General features: G+C 46.4%; 1 protein-coding gene across 3 annotated transcripts in view; it reads right to left on the bottom strand.

Annotated features, from left to right (window-relative positions):
- CRYBG1 (crystallin beta-gamma domain containing 1) overlaps window positions 1-13,191 on the bottom strand; it is a 165,535-nt gene that overhangs the window by 80,902 nt on the left and 71,442 nt on the right. The gene's annotated exons all lie outside the window — the stretch shown is intronic.

The raw sequence follows: 13,191 nt of genomic DNA, 5'->3' as shown, positions 1-13,191 counted from the left end.
GTCTATAGTGAACTGCATTACAACACCATAGCTTTGATCGTAATAGCCAGATATTTTATACAGCATTGGTGGCCAAACTTCTTAACATGTTGGCTGCATACTGAATAGAACGCAGGCTTCTGCCTACACAATAAGCACAACAGTGTTTTTGTAACCAGTTTGCAAGACTTATCAGACTTCGTTACAACAAATACTGTTGCACTGTGTGCATGCAGCAGCTTTTTTCACAGTACAACCATATTTGTGTATCCACAACTTTCATGCTGTCTAACTATATTTGTATCACTGCAACCTAGGACATTTGGGCAGAAAAATGCTTCAATAAAGGATACAGTGCCCAGAGGACATATACCGCTATGGTTACTCTCAGAGGATTAACTGTACTGTTGTGATGGGATGGACTAGGCCCTGAGGTCCCCTGCTGGACGCCTCGCAACCCTGCCTCATCCCACCCCAGAAAAGGGCAGTGGAGAGGGTCTTACAAGTGAGCTAGAGTGGATGGCATGGGAAGTAGCCAATTGGAGGGACTGCAGGGAGCAGCCAATCAGGGCCCAGCAGGGCTTTTTAAAAGGAGCTTCAGGGCCAGAGTGAGTTCAATCTGTTAGCAGTGACTGGGGGAGTAAGAGGTGCTTCTGGCTGGCTGCCTGCAGAGGCTGGACAGATCAGTCTGCTAGCAGGGACCAGGGAAGCAAGAGGTGCTCCTGGCTGGTTACAAGGTCCAAAGCAGGTAGTTACTGGCAGGGACCAGGGGAGAAAAGAAGGAACTTCTGGCTGGCTGCTGGGACTCAACTAAGACAGGCTATGAGGAAGTGGCCCAGGGAAACAAAGAGCAGCAATTTGTAAATCCATCATGAGGCTGCTATACTTAAAGGTTCCCTGGGTTGGGACCTGGAGCAGTGGGTGGGACTGGGTTCACTCCCCCCCCCCCCGCCCCAACCACTGGTAGGAAGTGGCTACGCCCTAAGGAAGGGAATAAGAACTTTGGCACCCTAGGGAAGGGTGCTGCCCTGGGACTGACTCAGCAGGGAGCTGTGATCAGTGAACTGACTCCAAGAGGGGTGGTTCAGCGGGAAGGCTGGTGTCACTGAGGACTCAAGTAGAGTCAAGGAGTCTCCTGGGAAGAAGCCCTCACGGCACTGCTCAATTCCAGAGAAGGAGCCTTGCAACCTAACTGGACCAAGCAAGGGTACTGCGATGGGCCCTGCTGGACTCATTAAAAACTAAGCCCAGGGAGGACTGCAGAGAAGGATACTCCAACTAAGGGTACCATGATGGGCCCTGGTGGACTGTTTTAGAAGTCTGAGCCCAGGGAGGGCTGCAGGACACTGAGAATATCTGGATTGTGTATCCCAGAAGGGGTTTGTTTGTTTTGCACATGGTGAGAGTCACCAAAGACCTGCTTGACAAGAGCAGAGGCTGATGGGGCACCATGAGCAGAGGAAATTGAAGAAAAACTGCAGGTACACACACACACACACTCAACCAAGGAACGCTCATGAGAGGGGAGTGCACCCCATTATAGCTGTGCATAGACACAAAGCCTTTTCCCCACACTAATGAGCATAATGGGGTGGGGCATGTGATCTGTCTTTCTCAAACCCACAAAAGCCAGCAGATAAAATCCTGATCCCATTGACATCAACACTTCCATGATTTCAATGTGGCTAGGATTGAACACAGATAATCTCAAATTAGCACTTCTTGTTGTGCTACAGTAGTGCCAGTTCTATGAACAATGTGGGTAATTTAATATGCCATGGACTTGAGCTGCTTGTTGGGCTCTGTGGGCAGAGGGATTCCGGAGAGCAGTCGCAGTGTTCTAAATTGCCTCAATTTCCACTCTGCTGAGACAGTTTCGACCCTAAGCTCTGAATTCTCTGTGTTTAGTGAGGAGTTTAACATTATTTGGGTGGGTTAAAATAACTATTAGTTATAAATTGGTCTTAGTATTTGCTGAATCATTGTACTACAGTGTTTACATGTTATTCACCACCTTAGTCAATTGCAACAACATAGAATAATGGAATCATAGAAATGTAGGGCTTGAAGGGACCTCAAGAGGTCATCAGTGCAGTCCACTGTGCTGAAACAGGACCAAATGTCCCTGACTTGTATGTGTCTAACCTGTCCTTAAAAACCTCCAGTGACAGAGATTCCACAACCTCCCTTGGAAGCCTACTCCAGTGTTTAACTATCCTTATAGTTAGAAAGATTTTCCTAATATCTAATTTAAACCTCCACCTTTACTGCAGATTAAGCTGATTACTTCTTGTCCTACCTTCAGTGGGCATGGAGAGCAATTGATCGCCATCCCGTTTGGAACAGCCCTTAATGTATTTCAAGACTGTTATCAGGTCCCCCTTCAGTCTTCTTTTCTCAAAACTAAACATGCCCAGACTTTTTAACCTTTCCTCATGTCAAGTTTTCTAAATCTTTTATCATTTTTCTTGCTCTCCTCTGAATTCTCTCCAATTTATTCACATCTTTCTTCACATGTGGCACCTAGAACTGGACACAGAGTCAGGACCCCCGACTGTTTGCTGCCCCGCCCTGCTTGAGGGCCGGGGCTCATAGACTTTACTGCTCTGTCCTGACTAGAGGCCAGAGCCCTCTACTGTTTGGTGCCCTGCCCTGTCCAAGGTTCCTGACTGCTCTAGCCTGCCAAGTGGTGGAAGCCCCAGTGCTAATTTCCCCTGAAATGTGCCCACTTTGTACCAAGGGGTCGTGGTCTTCCACCCAGATGGATGGAGGGACAGCCACAACCATCCTACACTCCTGTATTTATAGAACCTCTTCTTATTGCCTTTTATATCCCTTGCTAGGTGTAACTCATTTTATGCCTTAGCCTTTCTGATTTTGTTCCTACATGCCGGTGCTCTTCTTTTGTACTCAATTTGTTCATGTGTCCACTTTCTGTGGGATTCTTTTTTGATTTTTCAGATCATTAAAGAGTTCCTAATGGAGCCATATTGACCTTTTTACTTTTCTTCCTATCTTTTGTTTGTATTGGGATAATTTGCTATAACATGCTTCGGTGCTAAGGATCCTAGAAAAACCCTTAAGAAGATTGTAAGAACTGACTGAGCAAATTAAATATTTTACTTCATGTTTACATAAAGAGCAATAGTGTGTTAGAATCCTAGGCAAAGTGTATTTTTATGTGAAGTATTACACCTACCACATGCCTCCTTGAAGAGGTAAACCAGAAGGTTCACGCTTTGGGTAGAGTTCTGGGTATTTAAGCTACGAGGGGAGTCTGGGGATTCAGTACTGGTCTCAGCGGCGGGGTGTTTGGCGCACAGTGTCTAAGTTCTCAGGACAGGGTGCTAGACAGAGGGTCTGCACTCTGAGAGCGTGCCTGTGTTCAGACTCCAGAGGCTTAAAACACCCGAGGATTTTACAGCTGGGTCATGGAATCATAGAATATCAGGGATGGAAGGGACCTCAGGAGGTAATCTAGTCCAACCCCCTGCTCAAAGCAGGACCAATTCCCAACTAAATCATCCCAGCCAGGGCTTTGTCAAGCCTGACCTTAAAAGCCTCTAAGGATTCCACCACCTCCCTAGGTAACCCATTCCAGTGCTTCACCACCCTCATAGTGAAAAAGTTTTTCCTAATATCCAACCTAAACCTCCCCCCCCTGCAACTTGAGACCATTACTCCTTGTTCTGTCATCTGGTACCACTGAGAACAGTCTAGATGCATCCTTTTTGGAACCCCCTTTCAGGTAGTTGAAAGCAGCTATCAAATCCTCCCTCATCCTTCTCTTCTGCAGACTAAACAATCCCAGTTCCCTCAGCCTCTCCTCATAAGTCATGTGCTCCAGCCCTCTAATCATTTTTGTTGCCCTCCGCTGGACTCTTTCCAGTTTTTCCACATCCTTCTTGTAGTGTGGGGCCCAAAACTGGACACAGTACTCCAGATGAGGCCTCACCAATGTCGAATAGAGGGGAACGATCACGTCCCTCGATCTGCTGGCAATGCCCCTACTTATACAGCCCGAAAGGCCGTTAGCCTTCTTGGCAACAAGGGCACACTGTTGACTCATATCCAGCTTCTCGTCCTCTGTAACCCCTAGGTCCTTTTCTGCAGAACTGCTGCCCAGCCACTCGGTCCCTAATCTGTAACAGTGCATGGGATTCTTCCGTCCTAAGTGCAGGACTCTGCACTTGTCCTTGTTGAACCTCATCAGGTTTCTTTTGGCCCAATCCTCTAATTTGTCTAGGTCCCTCTGTATCCTATCCCTACCCTCCAGCGTATCTACCACTCCTCCCAGTTTAGTGTCATCTGCAAACTTGCGGAGAGTGCAGTCCACGCCATCCTCCAGATCGTTAATGAAGATATTGAACAAAACCGGCCCCAGGACCGACCCTTGGGGCACTCTGCTTGAAACCGGCTGCCAACTAGACATGGAGCCATTGATCACTACCCATTGAGCCCGACAATCTAGCCAGCTTTCTATCCACCTTATAGTCCATTCATCCAGCCCATACTTCTTTAACTTGCTGGCAAGAATACTGTGGGAGACCGTATCAAAAGCTTTGCTAAAGTCAAGGAATAACACATCCACTGCTTTCCCCTCATCCACAGAGCCAGTTATCTCATCATAGAAGGCAATTAGGTTAGTCAGGCATGACTTGCCCTTGGTGAATCCATGCTGACTGTTCCTGATCACTTTCCTCTCCTCTAAGTGCTTCAGAATTGGTTCCTTGAGGACCTGCTCCATGATTTTTCCAGGGACTGAGGTGAGGCTGACTGGCCTGTAGTTCCCCAGATATTCCTTCTTCCCTTTTTTAAAGATGGGCACTACATTAGCCTTTTTCCAGTCATCCGGGACCTCCCCTGATCTCCATGAGTTTTCAAAGATAATGGCCAATGGCTCTGCAATCACATCCGCCAACTCCTTTAGCACCCTCGGATGCAGCGCATCGGGCCCCATGGACTTGTGCTCGTCCAGTTTTTCTAAATAGTCCCAAACTACTTCTTTCTCCACAGAGGGCTGGTCACCTTCTCCCCATACTGTGCTGCCCAGTGCAGCAGTCTGGGAGCTGACCTTGTTCGTGAAGACAAAGGCAAAAAAATCATTGAGTACATTAGCTTTTTCCATATCCTCTGTCACTAGGTTGCCTCCCTCACTCAGTAAGGGGCCCACACTTTCCTTGACTTTCTTCTTGTTGCTAACATACCTGAAGAAACCCTTCTTGTTACTCTTAACATCTCTTGCTAGCTGCAACTCCAAGTGTGATTTGGCCTTCCTGATTTCACTCCTGCATGCCTGAGCAATATTTTTATACTCCTCCCTGGTCATTTGTCCAATCTTCCACTTCTTGTCAGCTTCTTTTTTGCTTTTAAGATCAGCAAGGATTTCACTGTTTAGCCAAGCTGGTCACCTGCCATATTTACTATTCTTTCTACACATCGGGATGGTTTTTTCCTGCAACCTCAATAAGGATTCTTTAAAATACAGCCAGCTCTCCTGGACTCCTTTCCCCCTCATGTTATTCTCCCAGGGGATCCTGCCCATCAGTTCCCTGAGGGAGTCAAAGTCTGCTTTTCTGAAGTCCAGAGTCTGTATTCTGCTGTTCTCCTTTCTTCCTTGTGTCAGGATCCTGAACTCGACCATCTCATGGTCACTGCCTCCCAGGTTCCCATCCACTTTTGCTTCCCCTACTAATTCTTCCCGGTTTGTGAGCAGTAAGTCTAGAAGAGCTCTGCCCCTAGTTGGTTCCTCCAGCACTTGCGCCAGGAAATTGTTCCCTACACTTTCCAAAAACTTCCTGGATTGTCTGTGCAACTTCCTGGATTGTCTGTGCACAGCAGCCTGGTGAATGACCAAGAGGGGGTACTCAGCTGGACCTGTGAGGGCTGTATGGGTGTTGCAACTGAAAGAACTAATCGAGCCTGGGGACGAGGGTGTAAAGGCTTTGAGTATTGTTTTATGGTAACAACCACACTCAGAAGGGGAGCAGTATTGTGAAAACACCAGATGTAGTGGTCTATTGGAGGTGAGATGTAAAATGAGGCTGTGGCAAGACCTGAGGCCATACTGGGTAATCTCAGCTGCAGAGACCCATTGCGAATGACTGACTAACAAGTACATGAATTAACCCAATTAAATTAAGGCAAAATATTGAATCACAAAATATATTACAGGTATTTATAATACAAAAGCTGGTGATATTGGATGTTAAGCCAATGGAGTTTTGGGCAATTCTGTTCAGGTTCCTGACATCCAGAAGGACCCTGGGCAGCTTTTTCCTTTACCTTTTTGGGAATTGCAGGAACAAACCCCTCATCCTGCTTTAACTCTGACACAGCATATGGCCAACTTGGACACAAAGGAGGAACCAGACTGCTCCAAAAGCTGTGTGGCACGCAGATTAAAAAGAACAACAAAATCATTTAGTGAGTGCTTTATCTTCTCTGAGGTGGGGTGGGGGCGTAATGGTTGTTGAGGCTCACAGTGGACTTTGATAATGACAGCCACAGCGTTACGCTAATCTCTCCCCATCTCAGCAACAAAACCGTTCATCCCCTTTTCCAGATAATTTATGAAGATGTTGAACAGCACAGGTCACAGTACAGACCCCACTATTTACCTGTCTCCACTGTGAAAACTGACCATTTATTCTTACCCTTTGTTTCCTATCTTTTAACCAGTTATTGGTCCACAAGAGAATCTTCCCTCTTATCCCATGACTGCTTAGTTTACTTAAGAACCTTTGAGGGACCCTGTCAGAAGCTTCCTGAAAGTCCACATACACTGTATCTACTGGATCACCCTTTGTCCACATGCTTGTTGATACCCTCAAAGAACTTTAATAGATGGGTGAGGCATGATTTCCCTTTACAAAAGCCATGTTGACTCTTCCCCAACATACTGTGTTCCTTTATGTGTCTAATAATTCTGTTCTTTACTATAGTTTCAATCAATTTGCCTGGTACTGAATTTAGGCTTATACTCTTGGGGGAATTCTGTGCCACTGCACAAACACAGAATTAATGTCCCCCACAACGTTTACTCTTTCCTTGCTGAATAACTGATTAATGCTCCCCTCCTGGGCAGTGGTCCCAAGCAGGCGTATCTGGTTCAGGCATCAGGAGTAGCCAGGGGAGACGTGAATCACCGCCTCAGGGGCGGGGCTGGGCGTGCATGTGAGACTCTATTCCTCTCCCTTGCTATCGCGGTGCACCAGGAGCCGGGGAGAGGCAGGGCTGGGGACACCCGAGCTGGTGGATCGTATCATGCGCCAGGATCCAGCAGCTAGTCCCGGCTGGGCTGGTGTTGGGGGGAGGGAAGGGGCATGATGGGACTTCCTCTTCCCTTGCATGAAGCAGCCAGGGCTGGGTCAGACGCACCCACAGGAGCCTCCGCTGGCTGCAGGCAGCTCTGTATTCTCCTGTTTCCTTCCCCCATCACTCCTAGCCGGGGGAGGTGGGGAGAGGAGGAGGTGTGTCACTGTATGGAGAGCAACCTTCATGCACCCAGACCCCCAAACCCCACTTCCCCAGCATCCAACCCCCATCACTGAGCCCCAGAACACCCCGCTGAGCTCCAAACTGTCTTCACCTGGAATCCCCGATCCCCCCCTTCTCACCAAGGTGCCTGCACCCAGGTTGCCCCACACAGAATCCTCTGACCCCACATCTCAATCACCCCACACTAAGCCCCTCCACACTTGGATCCTGCTGGGCTGAGCCTGCTTGCCCTATATCTGCATTGAGTGGCGGGGCTGGGCATGCATGTGAGACGCTGCAGGATGGGAGGGTCCCAGAGCTCCGGCTTTACTCCGAGCCCAGAAGTCTGCACAGCAATGAAAAAGCCATTCAGTCAAATTGCACAAGCTAGATGAGTTTTTTTTCTTTGCTGTGTAGACCCTTAAAGTCTTCTGTGCTTGACATACATGGAAATATTAGTATTGTCATCTGCTATGTGGAGCCATATAGATGTACTAATATGACTAGTAAGGAAACTATTTGTCAGATAACATTTCCTGAATCTTTTGTCTGTATTGTTACAGATGCATTTGCTGACATTTATTTTGAAATAAATTAGCCTTGGTAGTAACATATGACAAAACGTAGTAATGTGACATTTTATTCTAAAAAGAATCTGACATTGATCAGAATGGTCTAGCTTATGCAGCCACACCCAGCTCAAGTGCTAATTGTAGTCCGCCCAATTACCTTAGTTAAATATTCATCAGCTTAATATTGAGCCTTTGAGCTAAAGGCAGTGGCTCTCTTTACATGGAAGGTAGGTGTGGGAACTCTCTTATCTAGACAGAGAAGCCACAGAGAGCTTTGAACAGACATCTGATCATGTGTCTGAGGGCTTGTTTACACTTGAAATGCTACAGCTGTACTGCTGAAGTTGCACCGCTGTAGCGCTTCAGTGTAGACAATACCTACAACAACAGGAGATTCTTCTGTTGGCGTAGGTAATCCCTGAGAGGTGGTAGCTAAGTTGGTGGAAGAATTGTTCCATTGATCTAGCACTGTCTATACTGGGAGTTAGGTCGGCTTAACCATGTCACGGTGGTATAGATTTTTCACACCTGAAAAATGTAGCTATACCAATCTAAGTAGACCAGCCTTAGGAGGCACTTACCTAAGGGGATGGTGGTTAAGACATTGAGGCTGATGTTACCAGGTACTAGGGTGACGGTGACCAGGTGTCTGGATTTCAACCGGAGCACCCAGTCGCAAAGGGATTCTAGTGCCTCTGGTCAGCACTGCTGACCAGGCTGTTGACTGTCCGGTTGGCATCGCTGCACAGCTCTGCGCGGCTCCCGGTAAGCAGCCGTCATGTCCCCACTCTGGCTCCTACGCGTAAGCAGGGGTGGGGAACCTAAGGCATGCGGGCCGGATCCAGCCCTGTGGTTAATTTTATCCGGCCAGCAGCACTCCCCGCGGGGTAGGGGCCACAAGTGCCAGCTCATCCCGCTGCAGGGGAAAGCCCCGTGCCTCCACACCCCCGCTCCCCACGGGGCTGGAGCCAAAATCGCCAGCTTGCCCCACTGCAGGGGGAAGCCCTGAGCCTCCCCATCCCCCGGGCAGGTGAGTGGCCTGCAATTGATTTTTTTTCTGTGGGTTAATGGCCCGTGACAGAAAAAAGGTTCCCCAACCCAGAGACCACACCCCCAGCCGGAGCCCTCATTTCCACACCCCCCCCATGACCCAACCCCCTGCCCCAAACCTGATCCCTTTCCTGCCCTCCGAACCCCTCAGTCCCAGCCCAGAGCACCCTCCTACACCCCAGACCCCTCAGCCCCACCCCAGAGTCTGCACCCTCATCCAGAGCCCCCACACCCCTACCTCATCCCAGAGCCCCCTCCTGCACTCCAAACCCCTTGATTCCAGCCTGGAGCACCCTCCTGCACCCCAAGCCCCACATCAGAGCTTGTACCCCCAGCCGGAGCCCACACTCCAACCTCCTGCCCCAGCCTGGAGCCCCTTCCTGCACCCTGAACCCCACATTTCTGGCCCCACCCTGGAACCTGCACCCCCAGCCCGGAGTCCATACCTCCTCCCACACCCCAACCCCCTGCCCGGAGCCTCCTCCCATTCTCCAAAACCCTCAGCTGCACGCCCCCAGCCCAGACACCCCTCCTGCACCCCAAACCCCTCATCCCTGGCCCCACCCCAGAGCCCGAACCTCCAGCTGGAGCCCGCACCTCCTCTTGCATCCCAACCCACTGCCTCAGCCTGGAGCCCCCTCCTGCACTCTGAACGCCTCATTTCTGGCCCCACCCCCAACCGAAGCCCTCACCCCCCTCCTACAACCCAGCGCCCGGAGCCAGCCCGGTGAAAATGAGTGAGGGAGGGAGGATGGGGAGAGCGAGCAACAGGGGGGAGGGGGGGAAATGGAGTGAGCAGGAGAAGGGGCAAGGCATGGGTGGGGCCTCAGAGGAGGGGCGGGTCGAGGGTGGTCGGTTTTGTGTGAGTAGAAAGTTTGCAAACCTACCAGGTGTTTGTAAAGTAAGATACATGGAGGTAGGAAGAGAGTGGCTACTCCTAAAAAAGTAGCTTAGAACTAGGTGTCTTAGCTGGAGTTGTTAAGGTGCAATTGCCTCACTTTATGGTTTTTGCAACCTTTGTTCAAAGTGAACAGCAGGAACTGTGTGCATATTGTGAAAAACTAAGAAAGAACTCCCTGAATGTTCAATGTATTCATTTCATTCTCAATGAAGTAAAACCCCACTCTAGGACCAGGTAGGTCTAGATGGACCAAAAAATAAATATATCTTTTTTTCAGTCAAGTTAAGCTAACTCAATTGAAAATCCTCTCTTAATATCAATGTACACATAGTTTAACATGATGTGACCTGACCATTATATAACGTAGGTTCCGTGCTACTCTAGGATGCAGCTCCCTAATTATACTTGGCCACCATTTTGTCACTGCTGAGTTAATCTGACTGAAAAAATACTTGTTTTTGTCCATGACATGGCCGTAGAGGGGATTTATTCATTAGGAGTGAGATGAGTGAATCAAACATTCAGGGAGTTCTTTCCTAGTCTATTTCATTTACAATGAAGTACACAGTTCCTGTTAACTTAAAAAAAAAAAAATAGCAAAACGGTAAATTTCATGTAGATTAGGCTACAAAATGATCGGCTCAGGCAATCTTAAAGGTTTGTCTACATGAGCACTGGGTCTCCAATCAGGCTAGTTCAACTGAATTAGCTTAACTCAAATGCAGAACAGCTTTTTCCAGCGTGTATGGTCTAGGGTCTAAAAAACTCAGATTCTACTTCAAATGCTTGTGAGCTGGGACAAATTCTGCCCTCACTTGATCTGTGCAATCTCATTGAAATCAAATAGCTCCTCCTGTGCAAGTCCAGTGAGCAAAACAGGGTTTCACAGAGGTACCAAAGGGCAGAATTTGTTCTGAAGAATCTTTATTACTGAGGATGCATGGAAAGGAAAAAACCCAGCTTCACTTGCAGACTCCTGTAGTAGTTTGTAGAAATGAATGTTACTACTTATCGAAATTTGTTATTCAGTAGGATTTTCCTCATCCACACACTACTATTTGCACAAAAATGGCAAAAGGCCGACCGCCCTATATCTAAGCAAAAATTAGGGTTATTCTGAAGTCTCTAAAACATCATTAATTTTATAAAATACTTATTAATACATAATATAATAAACCTAAAGTAGAACCAACAAACTGAATGAAAAAAAAAAGACATTCTATGATGCATTATTCTTGGAGGGGTTATTGCTAGTTTGCACATTAATTTTCAATGGATCTCCTAGTTACCCACATGAATTAGTAGAGATCTACTCTGTATTATATATAATGCATTTTCAGTCCCCTAACCCTTGCCTTTTGCTTGTACAGAATTACACAACTGACACTTTCATCGGTACAAATTGGCAGCATGAAAAGAACAAATATTAGATTTTGTGATGAATTATTCTTTTTATTTATGAACTAGCTGACAAATTATTCAAATAACCTTCACTTTGAATCAAGGAAATAATTTCCCTAAAAAAAGAGGAGTGCTTTGTGTATTAAAATTCATTCTAATCCCTATTAAGTTGCTGGCTTGAATTCCAATTTATTATGTATTACTGTTTGTTGGTTTTGATAAAGTCTTTGGCTTTGCCAACAACCATGGCAAAAAACAAAGGTGGGAGGTGAGCTTAATAGGTAAAGATATCTCTATCACTCTGTTCTCAGGGTTTAACTGGAGCCCAAAAAACAATAGTATGATATTGACTGATGAACTTGCTCTTTGCCACTTGCTTGCTTGGCTCCTTTTCCATGTACCAGGACAAGTGAGATCTTTGTTCTAGGACTCAAGGAGGCTGGTGTCGTTATTTTATATGCAATCAATCACTTGCTCGATTGTTTTGAGATTTTTTTTAAAGGAAAATCATTGACAAACTGTTACACCAGCATTGTGGTTAACAACTCACTGTAGAATAGAAAAATTCTGGTTATGGTTCCCATAACCGTAGCTTATATTAATGATTCTAATCTCACTAATTTTCCTCTTGTGCGCCTCCATTAATTTCAATGGTATTATTCCTGATTTATACTAATGTAACTGAAATCTGAATCAAACACACACCCCTTAAGTATATTAATGACATTTGAAGACTAACCTCAATAATACAAAACTGTTACATACACGCATGGGAGTTGACTGATTCCTGCCAAAAATATAAAATTCAATTTCTTGACTTTTGTAATTTAAATTACAATCATAACTTTGGTCAATCATGTCTCCATTTTGTTATATAACAATTAAAAGATAAGATGATTGGACCTCCTTTGTAACTTTTTCGGGTGTTTCAGTTGCAAGGTCTTTTTTTTTGTTTTTGTTAAATACAAGATTGGGTTCCATGTGAAGAACGAAATCCCAACGTTTTAACTGATGTTAATGCCCAGCCAGGTATTAACAACTGACTTGGCAGTTTTCATATCTAGGTACAGCAGTGTTCCAAAAAGGGAACAAAATATCAAAACTTGTAAACAGTAAACAAATACTTATTAAATATTAAATTTTTATCACTCTCTCATCCTGCAAGACAGTAATCTGATATTTAATTTCACAGTAGCTGTTTTCTATGAAGTTAGTACACTAAAATCTCTCAAAAACAGTGATGCCACAAGTAGAGACATTCTGTTCTACTCCAAAATTAAGTCTCAAGCTGGCTTTTAGAGCAATATTGATTTTATCGCCTGATAAGGCATGATTTTGCTGTTTCAAAATGGGGCCAGGCAGAATTATATATTTTATCTGTATGTTTCCACAGAAACATATATAGAAATAGCCTGTTGAAGACAACATGGGATATGTCGGGTTTTCCATCATTTGCAGTGTAAGTCATAACTGGATGTAAATAATATGCTACTACTCAAACACAAGTTATGGCCCTCATGCAGAAATTACTGGGTGAATTCTTATGGCCTAGTGTTATGCCAGTGGTCAGACTAGATCGGGGTGGCCAACCTGTGGCTCCAGAGCCACATTCGATTCTTCAGAAGTTAATACACAGCTCCTTGAATAGGCACTGACTCCAGAGCAGGAGCTACAGGCGCCAACTTTCCAATGTGCCAGGGAGTGCTCACTGCTCAACTCCTGGCTCTGCCCCCACTCCACCCCTTCCCGGCACCTCCCCTGAGGTTGCAGTACCTTCGCTTCTCCCCCCTCTCCCTCAGAGCCTCCTGC

The sequence above is a fragment of the Chrysemys picta genome, chromosome 3, assembly GCF_011386835.1.
Source record: "Chrysemys picta bellii isolate R12L10 chromosome 3, ASM1138683v2, whole genome shotgun sequence".
Lineage (NCBI taxonomy): Eukaryota > Metazoa > Chordata > Testudines > Emydidae > Chrysemys > Chrysemys picta.
Note: the sequence above shows the minus strand (reverse complement) of the source record. Positions and strands in the feature narration are given on the sequence as shown.